At 33.5% G+C, this 15295-nt stretch overlaps 1 pseudogene; it reads right to left on the bottom strand.

The window, feature by feature from the left end:
* Window positions 1–9887: 9887 nt before the first annotated feature.
* Window positions 9888–10813, bottom strand: LOC102880179 (annotated as a pseudogene).
* Window positions 10814–15295: the final 4482 nt, after the last annotated feature.

The following is a 15295-nucleotide window of genomic DNA, read 5'->3' as shown; positions in this document are numbered from 1 at the left end:
CGCCCCCCACCCCCCAATTTATAGTGGCAAACTCACAAACCCATGCATATATTCATTATGGGCAATATTTTCCCTCTCATTTTCAGTGCTGTGTGATTTATCATAAGGTGATGAAAATTGTCCACATACTAATTCTTAAACTGTGGGAGTCTACAGTAATGTCTCACTCATAAGTCACTGAATTAATATGGGCAGGACCTAAAGAGACTGATGATGCTAAAGGGCCAGAGTCAGCAAGGTTTTCCCTTTCTCTAAAGAACCAGGCACATCAACGAGAATAAAATGAAAAGAAAAAAGCTGGCAGCACACTTTCAACTGTTGTACATCTGCCTTGAGCAGCGACAATGAGGAAAAGTAATAAAGTACAACAGGCCGATAATCTAGAGAAATTAGGAAATTAGTGCTCTGATCAAGAATCTCTAGTCATGTGCATAAGGAAGCTCTCTGATTTTCAATTTTTCTCACGTATAAAATAGAAAAGTTGGACAACAATAGTTCTAAAAGGCAGTGGAGTACATAAGAGTCATTGTGCTAGGTGCTTATGCATATTATTTCATATTACGCTTGAAACCTATATAATTTTATTAACCAATGCACCCCAATAAATTTTATACACATATACCAACTTCCAGAAGTTCATATTATTGTCTCCATTTTACCCGTGTATGCTGAGGAAGTACTAGAGACAGGATTCAAGCCCAGATTTGTCAAGTCCAAACCAGTATGCTACACTAGCTCCAAAAATGTAAGATTTAATGGAACTTTGTTATCAACCTGAGTGTATATTGTGAGTGACATAACAAAGATATTCATTAGCATTCTCTGGGGAGGTAGTCATTGAATACACTGGTTTTATACAAATAATATCAGGCAAACATGTTAAGCACAATGCAGGAATATGTACAGCCTACAGCTCCACTTAACAGCATCTGACTGTTTCTGAGACAAAGAAATGAGTTCTCAGTCTCCAGCAGAAAGTCATGTGCTGCAAAAATACAGTCTTTACATGTTCACTTCACCTTTGTAAATCTCAATTTCATTTCAGAAATCAAGACCATCAACATTGTTCTACTCCATTACAAAGAGGAAAGGATAAGCACAAACAAATATAATCTCCTGCCATCCCCATATATAAGATGCAACATTTAAATGAAGGAGTATAGAGACAGAACATAAGTTAGTAGTCATTGAGCCTAAGTTTTAGGGGAAAAAGGTACAACCTGAGATTGGTTTGAGTTTGAAATGTTTATGCAGAAACTAGTGTCTGCTTCTTTTCTAGAAATTTTTAAATTATAGATGTTGCCCATTATGTCATAGGTCAAAAGGAAGGGGTAAAAGAAAGAGAGAAAGAAAAAGGAAGGAAGGGAGCCTCTGTTTCCTTATCCATGAAATGGGGCCATACAGATCCAACAAACCCAATGCTTAGATTTGATGAGGAAGGGAGGGAGGGAGGGAGGGAGGGAGGAGAAAGAAACTCTGAACTGGAAGCTGAGAATTTTTTTTTCTCTATTTTTGCCTAGTTTCTGTGTAACCTTGGTTAAACCTGTTTTTTTCTGTGGACCTAATTTTCATTTATAAAAGAGAGGGTTAGACTAGATTGTTTCTAAAACCTTTTTGATTTATACTAAAAGTAGGCGCTACATTCATGTGCCGAACAAATGCACTGCTAAATTTGTGATACCGAAGGCTGCCCACATGCAGTGATTTATTGATTCATTCACTCAACAAATACCGAGAGCTTACAATGTTCCAGAAGCTGTTCTATATGATAAGAATACAACAGAGAACAAAACAAACAACTTATGCTTCACTTTATGTGACTGTAACCTTTACTGTCAAGTGGTGCACAGAAATAAGAATACAGTACATTACTTTTGGGAATCAAAATGTATCGAGTAAATGAGATGCCGCTCAATGTATTTGAAACATTCTATCTCAGAAAACTGGTTTCCTCAGTCTTCTGCCAATGCCACCATTAAGAGAGCTATGCTGGAATGTGTACCTTCCTCAGGAGCAAAACTGTTTTCCAGTCCCCTTAAGTCAGCAGTGCTTGAGCCAGTTTAACCCAGGCCCACTGTTTTGTTTGCAGGGGCTTCCTTCTTCATTGGCTGACTCTGGGGTCATCTCCACTAGGTCACCTTATGTCTTCCTTTGTCCACTGTTCTGGCTTCGGTCAGAGGTTTCCCTAGAACTTTGGCAGTTCTCCTTTAAAACATTCTGTTATTACTACTTCTTATCACATGGAAGGATCATTCACATCAGTCACAAGCTATTTCTAGGAAGAGGACATTTAAAAGCAAAGGAATGATACATGCTCTTTCCAAGAGACCTTATTTTACTTGATTTGCAGTGATCTGCCATCAAGGATAATCAGTAACTCACTTTAAAATTAGTGATAGGCTAGAATGCTAGAAAGAATGGCTGCGAGATGGTCACTTCCTCATTGTATGAACTTGGGCAGAGCGTTCCATCTGTGAGTCACAGATTCTAGTGGGAAAATAATGGGCACTTCAGAGTGTTGTTATGAAGATTAAATCAGATGATATGTAATAGTAGCATTTAACATCAGGCATTACTTAGACAATTCATCCATCACCAATAGCCAGGAAGGACACCAAAATATGCACAAAAACAGCCAGTTATATATAAGAATATTCAAATATGAGATTTTTTTAATGATGGAAATAAAACCTGAGAAATAAACTGATGAATTTATTAACTTAATATTTGTAACTGTGGCCTCTAAGTTCCAATAACCAAGAATATCCTACCTAAATTTCTATAACAAAATCGGCTATTTCTCCAGATGCACGATTCTAATTTCCTAAATATTAAGATCACTTATCTCATTTACTGACTTGCTCACCAATAATTCAAAAAAAAGCAGTCTTGGTGAATGAAATGCCAAGAACTGAGTTCAAGTCATAGATTTACCACTTTACCATTTGCATTTAAGTGTATAGACCTTTCTAGACCCAAATCTTTTTAGGTGTAAAATGGTATTCAATAGCAGCTTTACCAATCGCTGCAGATTTTATGTAATGATAAAAAACTAATACTCTTTAGCTTTGTAAATTTGGGACTTTTGTAAATATAAGTGATATTATTTTCTTAATATATTTAAATATGTTCAAATAAAATAAAATTAGTTTCTGAATAAGTATATTCATCATTTGCTGAACTAAAAGTATGTTTTGTGAAGAAGACACCACTATCCCACTCCCCCTAATAAAACATGAATTATCAAATTTGATGCACAAAGCATTATTTTCGATATTAAATTTTATTTTATTTTTTCAACCATTTCATATATATAATTAAGTCATTATCTGTGGTACTTATGTCAACATTAAAATTCTTCAGTAACCTATGAGAAAGGTACAAATAATTTTCATTGTATATATTTATATAGATCTGATTTTTTGTGTTTGTGAAGAGTGAGAGCATTTAAGATTAACTTGCTTAGTAAACTCTAAGTGTAAAATATAATATTATTAACTGTAATCACCATTCTATACATTAGATCTCTAGATTTATTCAATCTGCATAACTAAACTTTTGAACCTTTTGACCAATGTCTTCCCATTTCCATTCCTTCTACCCTCTCAGCCCCTGGCACCAACATTCTACTCTCTACTTTTATTATATTAACTTTTTAAAAATTCACATAAAAGTGGTATCATTATTTGTCTTTTTGTGCTTGACTTATTTAACTTAGCATAATGTCTTTCATATTTATCCGTGTGTCACAAATGACAAAATTTCCTTTTTTAAGGCTGCATAATATTCCACTGTGTGTATACATACACATACATACATACATACATACATACATACATACATACATATATTCTATTCTTTATTCATTCATCTGTCAATAAACACTTAGATTGTTTCTATATCTTGGTATTGTAACCAATGCTGCAAAAAAATGGTGTTATAGATATGTTTTCAATCTTTTGAAAAACCTCCATACTGTTTTCCACAGTGGCTGCATCAATTTACATTCCCACCAGCAGTGCATAAGGGTTCCCTTTTCTCCACATTCTCATTGCTTGTTATTTCTTGTCTTTTTGAAAATAACCATTCTAACAGATGTGAGGTGGTATCTTCTTGTGGTTTTGATTTGCTTTTTCTTGCTGATTAATGACGTTGTGCACCTTTTCAGGTACCTGTTGGCCATTTGGATGCCTTCTTTTGAGAAATATCTATTCTGTTCCTTAGCCAATTTTTTAATCAATTTTTTTTGCTGTAAAGTTCTTTTAGTTACTTATATATCTTAGATATTAATTCTTATTAGATAAATGGCTTGCATATATTTTCTCTTATTCCGTAGGTTGCCTTTTTGTTTTCTTTGCCTTGCAGTTTTTTAGTTTGATGCAATCTCACTTGTCTAGTTTTGTTTTTGTTGCCTATGTTTTTTGGGTGGGTCATATCTAAAAAACCATTGCCCAGACCAATGTCAAGAAGCTTTTCCCAATGTTTTCTTCTAGTAGTTTTGCAATTTCTGGTATTACATTTAAGTCTTTAATTCATTTTTAGTTTATTTTTGTATATGGTGTTAGATAAGGGTTCAATTTCATTCTTCTGTATCTAGATATCTAGTTTTCCCAACACTATTTATTAAAGAGATTATCTTTTCTCCATTGTGTGTTCTTGGGAGCTTTGTAAAATATCTGTTGAGCATAGATGTGTGGATGTATCTCTGGGCTCTCAATTCTGTTCCATTAGTCTATATATTTGTTTTTATGCCAATATCATACTGTATGCTGCTATAGGCAGCATTCTGTTGGTCTTGTTTTTTTATCCATTCAGTCACTCTATGTCTTCTTACTGGAGAATTTAAACATTTACATTTAAAATAAAGGTAAGGACTTATTGTTGCTATTTCATTGATTGTTTTCTGACTCTTTTGTTCCTTTCCTCCTCTCTTGATGTCTTTGTTATTTGATGATTTTTTTTGTAGTGATTCATTGGATTCCTTACTCTTTATCTTTTCTGTAACTTCTAGAGATTTTTTCTTGTGGCTTCCATGGGGCTTTCATAAAACATCTTATAGCTATATAAGCCTGTGTTAAGCTGATAATAAATTCAATTCCACATTTTTATTCCCCCTCATTTATGTTATTGATGTCACAATATACATCTTTTGCTATCGTGTATATTCATTAACAAATTATTGTATCTATAGTTATTTTTAAAACTTTCATCTTTTAATCTTTTTACTAGAGTTATCAGTGATTTGCACACCACCATTATAAGATTAGTGTATTCTGAATTTGAGTGTATACTTACCTTTATCAGTGAGTATATAATTTCATATGTTTTCATGTTATTAATTAGTGTCCTTTTATTTTAACTCAAAGAACTCCTTTTAGCATTTCTTATAAAGCAGATCTATTTTTGATGGACTTCCTTTGCTTTTGATTGTCAAAGAAAGTCTTTATCCCTTCTTCATTTCTGAAGGACAATTTTGCTGGATATAGTATCTTTGATCCACAGTACTTTTCTTTTACAGAGCATAATTTTAAAAATATAGTAATCTACTCCTTCTCTCTAGTTTCTTCCACTTTCCACCCCAGCACTCTGTAATTGCTGTTTTTAACCACATCTGCAAAGTATTATTATTCATGTAAGGTAACATAGTCACAGGTTTTAGGGGTTAAGAAGTGGATATTTTGGATGAACCATAATTTTGCTTGTCACATCTGGTATGCTATTCTGGAGAAAAGAGTATAAATTTATATCTTGAATCCATCACTTATTAACTGTAGAATTTCAAGTAGATTGCTAAAGTCATAAGTATCTGCTTTCCAAGCTATAAAATTGTTATCCTAGTTGAATGTGTACACCTGATAGAGTGGTTGTAGGAATGAAATAGGCAACATCTCTAAAGCTTTGGGTAATGTTTGACATACTGACTACATTTCTAAATAATGTTTCTAGACTAATGTTTCTAAAATATTTCTAGACTAATGTTTCTAAAATATGAGTGATTAATGATACTTTTTCAAGGAAAATATAGTTTCTTCAGTATTGATAAAATGTTTAAATTTGATTCTTATTTAAACAAGTACATCATAAAACTAGGTAAACTCCTTTTGTCTTAAAGCTTCTCTGCAAATATATAAAACAAATTTCCAAATTAAATAATCAATATAAAAATTTCATAATTCAATTTATTGAAGCTAATTTAATTTGGGAGCTAATGTTATTTTGATAGAAATTAATCACTGTTTGTAACCTGAATTGCATACTTGCTACTATTCATTGGACCTTTTCAGTAAGGCATTCTTACTTACTTTAATTTTGCAATGCCTGAAAACTCCCATTATCTTTCAATATTTAAACTAATTGAAAACCTTCATTAATAGGATGGGAGACTTTATTATCATATGGGCTTCACATGGTCAAGACTGATTATAAATATAAAAACTACAGAAGTTACTTCAAATGGCAGTGTTAAACTCTGACAGTGTCTAAAATTCTTCTTTCCAGCTCAGTAGCCACTAACTACATGTGAATGTTTACATTGTAATTTAAATCATTTTAAACAAAATTAAATTAAAAAGTCTCAGTTCATCAATCACAGTAGTCCCATTTCAATACTTAATAGCCATGTGTTTCTAGTGCCTGCCACATTGAATAACATAAAATAAAACATTTTCATTATCGTAGAAAGTTCTGTTGGACAGCACTGGTTTAGAATATACTTATATTTATCTTTTTATATTTTAGTTAAAATAAAACCCCCAATTTAAAAATTTTTAAAGAGAACTCTGTACGTACCCTTAGAAGACATGCATGACCCCTCAGGTATTGAAAGGCCCTATGGTAGGTAGTAAGAGACACTATGGTAGATGATGGGCCATGAATAAAAGAACTATTCCTATCTCATTCACTGCTTTTCCCCTAGTCTTAGTGCTTAAAAAAACCTGTTAAAAGATTAAATCACTAATTTAAAAAGGAAGCTGTGGTCTACGACCATTCGACCCTGAATAAGCACGATCCCGATTGATTTCAGAAGCTAAGCAGGGTCGGGCCTAGTTAGTATTCCACCCTTATTTGTGACATTGCACTTCACATTATTGTTAAAAGGGACTACACAAGAAATCACTATGTAAATTTGAAAGCAAATAAAATTTTAATTATTGGTATGCCATGAATAATTAGTATCAATTTTTAGGCTACATTTATTTTGATTTATCACTTTTACTGAATTTCATGGCATCTAGGGTTCCAAACACATTTATTAATGCTGATGTGTTTATATATCTACTATCCTAACTGAATCAATGTGTTTCTGCAAAGTTATAGACAAATTAAAAATTTAAAAATTCAATCCTTTTTTAATTAAACCAGGATATAAAGGACCTCTAAATCTTTTTTGTTGTAGTTTTGATTTTACACAGTGAAATCATTACATAATTTGAAAATTTAACCCCATGTTGTTTGTGTTGTAAATTCACATTTTTAAAAGACTTTATTGACAACAGTCAAAACATTTCACCTGTTATCTTATTGCATAAGCTTCGCATACTGGCATTTAAAAACCCTCTTGTACTAGAAACAACTCTCATAGATTACTAATGTCCTTGCTGGAAAAATGAAATAAGCTTATTAATGATGAAATAGATGAATGTATCCAACTTTATGGAAAATAAGGTATTTCATTACTTGGCTCTTTGATTTATAAAAATTACAGGTTTTATTGGAAGTCCCATGAATGTGCCTGGTGAGATATAATGGAACACTTATATTTCTCTTGAGAATACTCTAATATAATATATTTGTATTTCTGTGAATTTGGAAGGAACAGCCTAAAACTGTGTGCTCTCAAAATGCAAATGTAACATCATATTACCTGGAACCTACTCTCTCCAGCAGGAAATATAGAGCACAATAATTTAATTTATGCTGGAAAACTACGCTTTCCATTAGTACATGTTTGCTTACAAAACAGAATAAAGTGTTGACTTAGAAGTAATCTCAGTTCTCATCTTTTAAGATTCAACTTTTCTTATTTAGAGTGCAAGTACTTCTAAAATGTATATAAGAAATAGCTGTATTTCTCCTACCCATGTTAGCTTCAACTAGACAGTTTAGTGTGAATTACCTTGAAATATCAGTAAAGTGGGCGTGACTGTGGAATATATAAATACTTTTGAGAATCAATGACTCTTAAAGAGTTGATATGCCTCTCCCTGATCTTGGAACCTGAAGTAATGTTCATGTCCTTGCAAAAAGTGATATGTTAAAGCAAATTACTGGCTGTATTTTTATACTTCTCTATTCTATAGCTTTCTTCTGAAAATAGAATTTGAATGAACTTTTTCAAACCTTTTATGTTTTCATACATCCTTATTTTGTCACATGCCACTATCTCTAAGTGGAATGCTCTTCCCGTTTCGCCTTTTTTTTTTTTCTTAATGTCTAATTAAATCATATTGTTCTTTATTCTAAGCCTGAGCATCTTTGAGAGGCTTTCTCTAATACAAGAAATAAATGAGTCTGGTTTATGAGTATTTTTCAGGCGCATCAATTTTCTCTAAAATATGTCAAACTAATATCTTTATCTTTTATAGTTAATATGTCAATCAACTATTTTATTGAACAACTATATATTGAAGATTCTCAATGATTCGCATGAAGCATTTTTTTTTTACCAAATATGGCAAGTGGACTTTCCATAGTGAGGAAGTAAATAGTTAAAGCTTAGACAGTATGTTTTGTATTTGCATTAATTCATTGATTTAGAAAGCAAATATTGCAATATCAGAATTTTTTGATTAGTAGGTCAATCTAAAACTTAGGAAAACCTTTTTTAAAAACAAAAATGCAGTTATATAGTCTTCTTATAATAATAATAGTTGGTCCAGTTTGGACTGACAAGTTTTTTTTAGGCTTGGAACAACTAAAGCATCTAGAAAAATCTTCTAAGGATGTCATGCTACATTCTACTATTCTTCCAAAATTTTGTGCATGAAATAATTCACATGGCACTTGCTTGAAACACTGAAAAAGAGAAAATGGTAGTAGTCCCAAGGAGACTGATTTTACATCAGCTTTAACTTCTGGATGTAAATAACTCATCATATACACATAGTGTTTAAAGTTGCTAAGAGAGAAAGGCAGTTATTTGGACTAAGCTATTAGTGCTCTCATTTTCACTATGTGCTTTCAGATTTATCTTTACACATTAATATTAGCATGTCCCAAAGCAGAGATTTAATTACACTTTCCAAACAAGTCAATAAATTTGCGAACATACTTAAAACTATCATAAATAATTAAAGCTATTTTTTTTCTTCAAAATAAATGCATGAAGTAAATTTGTATTGCTGTGACCTTGATTTAGTCACATGGAATTTTTTAATTACTCATTTTCTAATCAAAGAAATATTATAATCTTTGATGGAGTATCCCTCGGTTCCTTATTTTTCATTAAAAAATTTTAATAACATTGCAATCAACAGATATTTATAAAATATTTACTGGGAGCATGTCAAGCACAAGACTCATTACTCAAGCTTCATCAAATTCTTTGTTTGCTAGACTGAATTAGTTATAGATTCTTCAGGCAAATGGCATTGCAGCAGAGTTGGCGAATGATTTCATGATGTTTCCTAGGACTCAATCCATTCCCATCTCCTCAAGTAATCCCTGATGACTTTATTTATTTATTGACTGGGTACAGTGTACTTTATTGCTCGTACATGATAAGGTAGGGTGTCCTAAGTCCTTCCTCTTTTTCAGGGGGTCTGGGATGGAAACTACAAAGGACAAGAAATTTTTAGTATGGTTGGGGATCGAGTTGGGCAAAGACTCTCCAGTAGCTGGGGGCATCTCTTCCTCACTTTTGCTAAGGCTGGTGGTTCAGGAGACTTTTATTCCTTGGAGACCATATGGACCATAAGGTCCACCACTCTGACACTATAGCCAAATTCATTGTCATACCAGAAAGTGAGTTTGACAAAATGGCTGTTAAGGGCAATGCCGGCCCCAGCATCAAAGGGCCTTTGGGTTGCCCTCCAATGCTTGCTTTACTACCTTTTCGATGTCATCATATTGAGCAGCTTTCTCCAGACAGCAGATCAGATACATGACTGACACATTTGGGGTGAGGACACAGAAGACCATATCAGTGAGCTTCCTATTAAGCTCAGGGATGATCTTGCCCACAGACTCAACAGCACCAGTAGAAAAAGGGATGGTATACTGGGCAGCCCCATGGCTATCATGCCACAGCTTCCCAGAGGGGCCATCCACAGTCTTCTGGGTGGCAGTGATGGCATGGACAGTGGTCATACATTCCTCCACAATGCTAAATTTATCACAGATGACCTTGACCAAGGGGGCCAAGCAGTTGGTGGTGCAGGAGGCATTGCTGTCAGTCTTGAGGTTGTTTTCATATATATGGTTCATGCCCATTAGAAACATGGGGGCAACAGCAAAAGGGGCAGAGATGATAACCTTTTTGGCTCTACCCTTCAAGCGAGCCCCAGTCTTTTCCAAAGTGGTGAAGACACCAGCGGACTCAACAACACATTCAGCATCAACTTCACCCCATTTGATGATGGTGCAATCTTGCTCCTAGAAAATGGAGATGGGTTTTCCATTGATGACAAGCTTCCAGTTCTCAGCCTTGGCTCTGCCACTACACTTACCATGGGGAGAATAGTACTGAAACAAGTAGATCACGTAGTTAAGGCCAATGAAGGGGTCATTGATGGCAACAATATCCACTTTTCCAGAATTGAAAGCAGCCTTGGTGACCTATACAGCCGAATTTATTTACTCCAACCTTCACCATTATGTCTCAGGGACTTGGCTTGCACTGCAAAAGAAGATGCAGCTGACTGTTGAACAGGGAAGAACATTGAGCCCCAATGACTTTAACTACTTTTCTCCTTCTCCAACAACGTTAAATGGTCTTATATCCTATCATATCTCCATACTCTCTTTTATTTATCCATTCATTCATTTATTCATTAATTCAATAATTATTGAGGGCTATTGTGTGTTTGACACTATGTAAGTCATAGAACATGTTACTGGCTATCAAGTTTTTACGTGATAAATAATTTTTCATTGATCATTTTCGCAACATGATAAATGCACTAATTAGGTAGCTTTATAGCAATAACAACTTCAAACACTCTTTATTTCTCATTAATGTTACATGTAGACAGCTGTGAGTTGGCTATTGTGCCCCTATGTGTTTTCCTATTCCAGAATTCAGGCTTAAGAAACAGTCCCTATTTAAGACCTGAAATTCTTATGGCAGAAGGAAAAGAGCAGAAGCTAACTGAGGAGTGGATTTGAATGCTTCTGCTTGAATGTGATGTAGAGGTGATTCTCATTATTCACGGTAGTTATGTTCTTTCTAGTCACCATAAACGCTGAATTAGCAGATACTGAACTATTGTTCCAAGGGGAGCTGCAAGCCTTTCGTCACAATACTTTTGTCAATCAAATGCCATTTGAGTGATGTAGGTTTGTTTGCCAAAATTCTTCTAGAATAAACCAGTTTCATCATCCTTGAAAACCTGCTCTTCCGCATAATCTTTTGTATAACGCTTGACAGGTATTTTTTAAAAATTCTCGCACATCCTTCTGATCTGCAGAACCTGCTTCACCTACACGTTTATTTTTCATGCTGTATCATCTTTGAAACACTATGAACCAGACAGCACCAGCTAGAGAAGCGTTTGACATTTTCTTGACTTTGGTTAATGTGCGCTTTAACAAGTAGTTTCCAATGGGGGACAGTATTCCTACAGATAAATGAACTAGAAAGGGGTGGTGATCCAAAATCCTTGTTTCTTACAGCAATAGCCCTCTCTTTCTAAGTAAAAAAAAAAAAAAAAAAAAATCCAGAGATCCGGTGCCCTAGAGAAGCTTCTTCTCCAATGCAGAAGTGTAGTTGAAAGTTGAAAAGTTGAATATTTATCAATGTCCTTAAACTATCTTCCATTAGATTCACTGTCTTAAGGTAACACAGTTGTAAAGCTCTGGCTGGGATGCAGGGAAGAATATGTGTCTGTGTTACCCCTGGTTATTGATAGTAACTAATTTTAGTTGAAATACTATTTGGTTGGTATTCACAAGATATCTAGGATTTTGAATGCTACCCTGGTAATCTATTTATTGTTAATATATCTTTTACAATTTTTTTGACATCTTAATATAAGCCACTAGTAAATTGGAAACTATTAGGTTTATTAATGATTGCTTATACCAGGAATTGGCAAACTATAATCCATGAGGCAATCTTGCCTTCCATTTTTTTTTTTGCAAATAAATTTTTATTGGAACAGCCATGTTTTTTTCTTTCTTTATTGCCTATAACTGCTCTCTCATTACAGCAGCAGGGTTAAGTAGTTTCAACAGAGACCAGATGGCCCACGATGCTGAAAGTATTTACTGTCTAGATCTTTCTAGAAAAGGTATGTCAACCTCGACCTTATACTTATGAAGGCATGTCCAAAAAAGAGACAATTAATAGTGAAATTATGAACAACTAAGTTGGAAAACGAACATCCCTCTACAGAATTTCTCATATTTCTAAAGCTTCGTGCCTAGGTCAGTGGCACTGAATATAAGCTGATTACCAAGCTGTGCAAGCAACTGGTACAAACACATTTGTGGTAATTGAACATTCTACCTTAAGAAAAACATGTGATATTTTAGTAAAGTTGTTAAATTTTATGTCAGGTGAGAAACAATATGTCTATGACTAGTTTAACTTGAATCAAAATATTTTGATCAGCCATTTAGCATATTAATTATCTTTGATTCAATCATTTGAGTTTGGCTAATTAGCACATGAAGAAACAATCTGGAAGACTTGCACTTAAGCTCATGAAGCATTATGTATAGAACTGTACACTCAAAAAGAGTGAATTTTATTGCACATAAATTATATCTCAATAAAACTGATTTATTTTCAAAAAAGATCCTGTATCTGTATAGACATTTTAAAGTGTAGTAATTAACATAAGTTTTATAATACAGTTTTTGATTGCCAGTATTATTGCTATTTAAGTGAATAGTTGGGGATGGGATAACAGGACCCACTGATTAGAGGTCCCGATGCAAAAATTCAATTTCTTTTCACTTCAAAAATAAAAAAAAAATCCTGCCTCAATAGCTGATCACAGGGTGTTCCAACTGTACTATAAAAATATTACCACATCCAGTTTGGAATGGGACATGCCTGAAAGTAAGTACTGGCCAGGATACCTACCAAACAGCAGAAAGAAAGAATTCTTTCAACCTACAAACAGATTTAGGGCTGCTTCTGCCTCATTAAAGCTAATAGATGTCCATTTTCTGAGGAATCTAGTCGGGTTTTACTTTTATGCAAATGAACATGTAATAATGAGTTTGCAGTGGTAGAAAACTAGAACTCTCACCAGCCTCTCCCTACAATTGCAGAGTACCCACATTCATGGAAAAAAAGAAATTTCTGACACTCACCAAAAAGCCATATTAGTTTAGGCTAGCTTGATAAATAATATTTCACTCACAGATAAAATAAATTTTTAAAATAAAATAAACTTTTAAAAGTTTACACATTTTTTTTTTAAATGGGCACTACCTACCTTTATCAATCTTGGATTTCTGTTTCCCTAATTTAACCATCTTCAACTCTTCAAACTGTTCCTTCTGACATTTACCTTAATAAATTGAAATAACATGCTTATATTACTATTTCTTGATTTTTCAATATTAGACATTCTGAAATGACTTTATACTATGAAATATGATAATATAGTATATTTGCATCACCCATTTATATATAATATTCTTCCCACGATTTCCAAGTAGAGGTCTATGAGAATTTTTGTTTAAATTTAAGAAACTGTTTAAGTACAAGACACAGACAGACACACTAAAAAGAAAAGAGGAATGACAAATAATCAATGTCAGAAACAAAAAGGGTAACTGAAATACTTCATATGGTAAAAATTTCAATTCTTCCCCCAAATTATTGTATAGATTCAACACTAATTAAAATAACAACTGTTTTTTTGTGATAATTAATAAAATGTAAATGAATATTAAATATCCAAAAATATCGAAGATACTCTCAAAGAAGAACATAATAGAAAGACATGCTCTACCAGTCATCAAGATTTATTTTAAAGATACGCTAAAACAGTGTGATAGTGCATCAATGACAGAAAGATACAATAGAATAGAAAAGAGTGTTTAGAAACAGACAAATGTGAATATGGAACCTTGATTTCTTGATCCTATACAAGTGGCACTGCAGAGTAGTGTCAATACAATGGCCTTTTAAAAATGTTGTTAGAACAATTGTTCATTTTTATGAAAAACAATGGACTAGATTTATATGTCACCTGATGCACCAGAATCAATTGTAGGTGGATTGTAGATCTAAATTTGAAGGGAAACAATTAGGAATCTACAAAATACTATAAAAAGTATCTTCTTGACTTCAGGGTATATAAAAACTTCATAAACAGAATTTACCATAAAGAGAAAGACTGATAAATCTGAACACATAAATTTAGTTGTGTTCACAATTTTTTTTAAAGTCACAGAGAATGAGAAAAGACATTTTCAAAACATCCAAACAACAAAGGGTTTATATCAGGAATATAAAAACAACTTCCATAGATCAAGAAGTAAAAGACAGACAACTTAATGGAAAATGGAAATTGACTTGAATAAAAGCTTCATAAATGAGAATATTCAAATGACCAGTAAATATATAAAAACATGCTCATTTTCATTAGTCATCAGGGATATGCAGATTAAAGCTATAATGAGATACCATTACATATGCACGAGAATGGGTAAAATAAAAATCTAACAATACCAAGTGTTGACAAAAATATGAAAAAAGAAATATACTCATACACTTGAAGAACTCTAAGTGGGTACAACCACTTTGGAAAATCTTTTTCAATATTTAAACTAGAAAATTCACAGATTTATGAGAAAGCAAGTACTATCCTAGGTACATACTATATAGAAGTGTGTGCTTAGGTTATATAATCAAGATACACACACGCACACACATACACGCATGCACACCCCAGGTGCATCATGGACTTCAAATTCCAGTAAAGGTCTGCTTGTACTTTGTGCTAAATATTGGACCATAGATTCCAAAGGTTTTCCCTCAGTGTACTGGCTCCATCCTCGACTTTCAGCAGTTCTTATAAGCCTGCACCTCAGAAGTTTCTCTCCATGCTTTTGCCCCATCGTAGCAATAGACAGCTTGTCACTCAGTGCCAGGATTATAGTGGGAAGTGAGAAG

This window comes from Pteropus alecto, unplaced genomic scaffold, assembly GCF_000325575.1.
Source record: "Pteropus alecto unplaced genomic scaffold, ASM32557v1 scaffold778, whole genome shotgun sequence".
Taxonomy (NCBI): Eukaryota; Metazoa; Chordata; class Mammalia; order Chiroptera; family Pteropodidae; genus Pteropus; species Pteropus alecto.
Note: the sequence above shows the minus strand (reverse complement) of the source record. Positions and strands in the feature narration are given on the sequence as shown.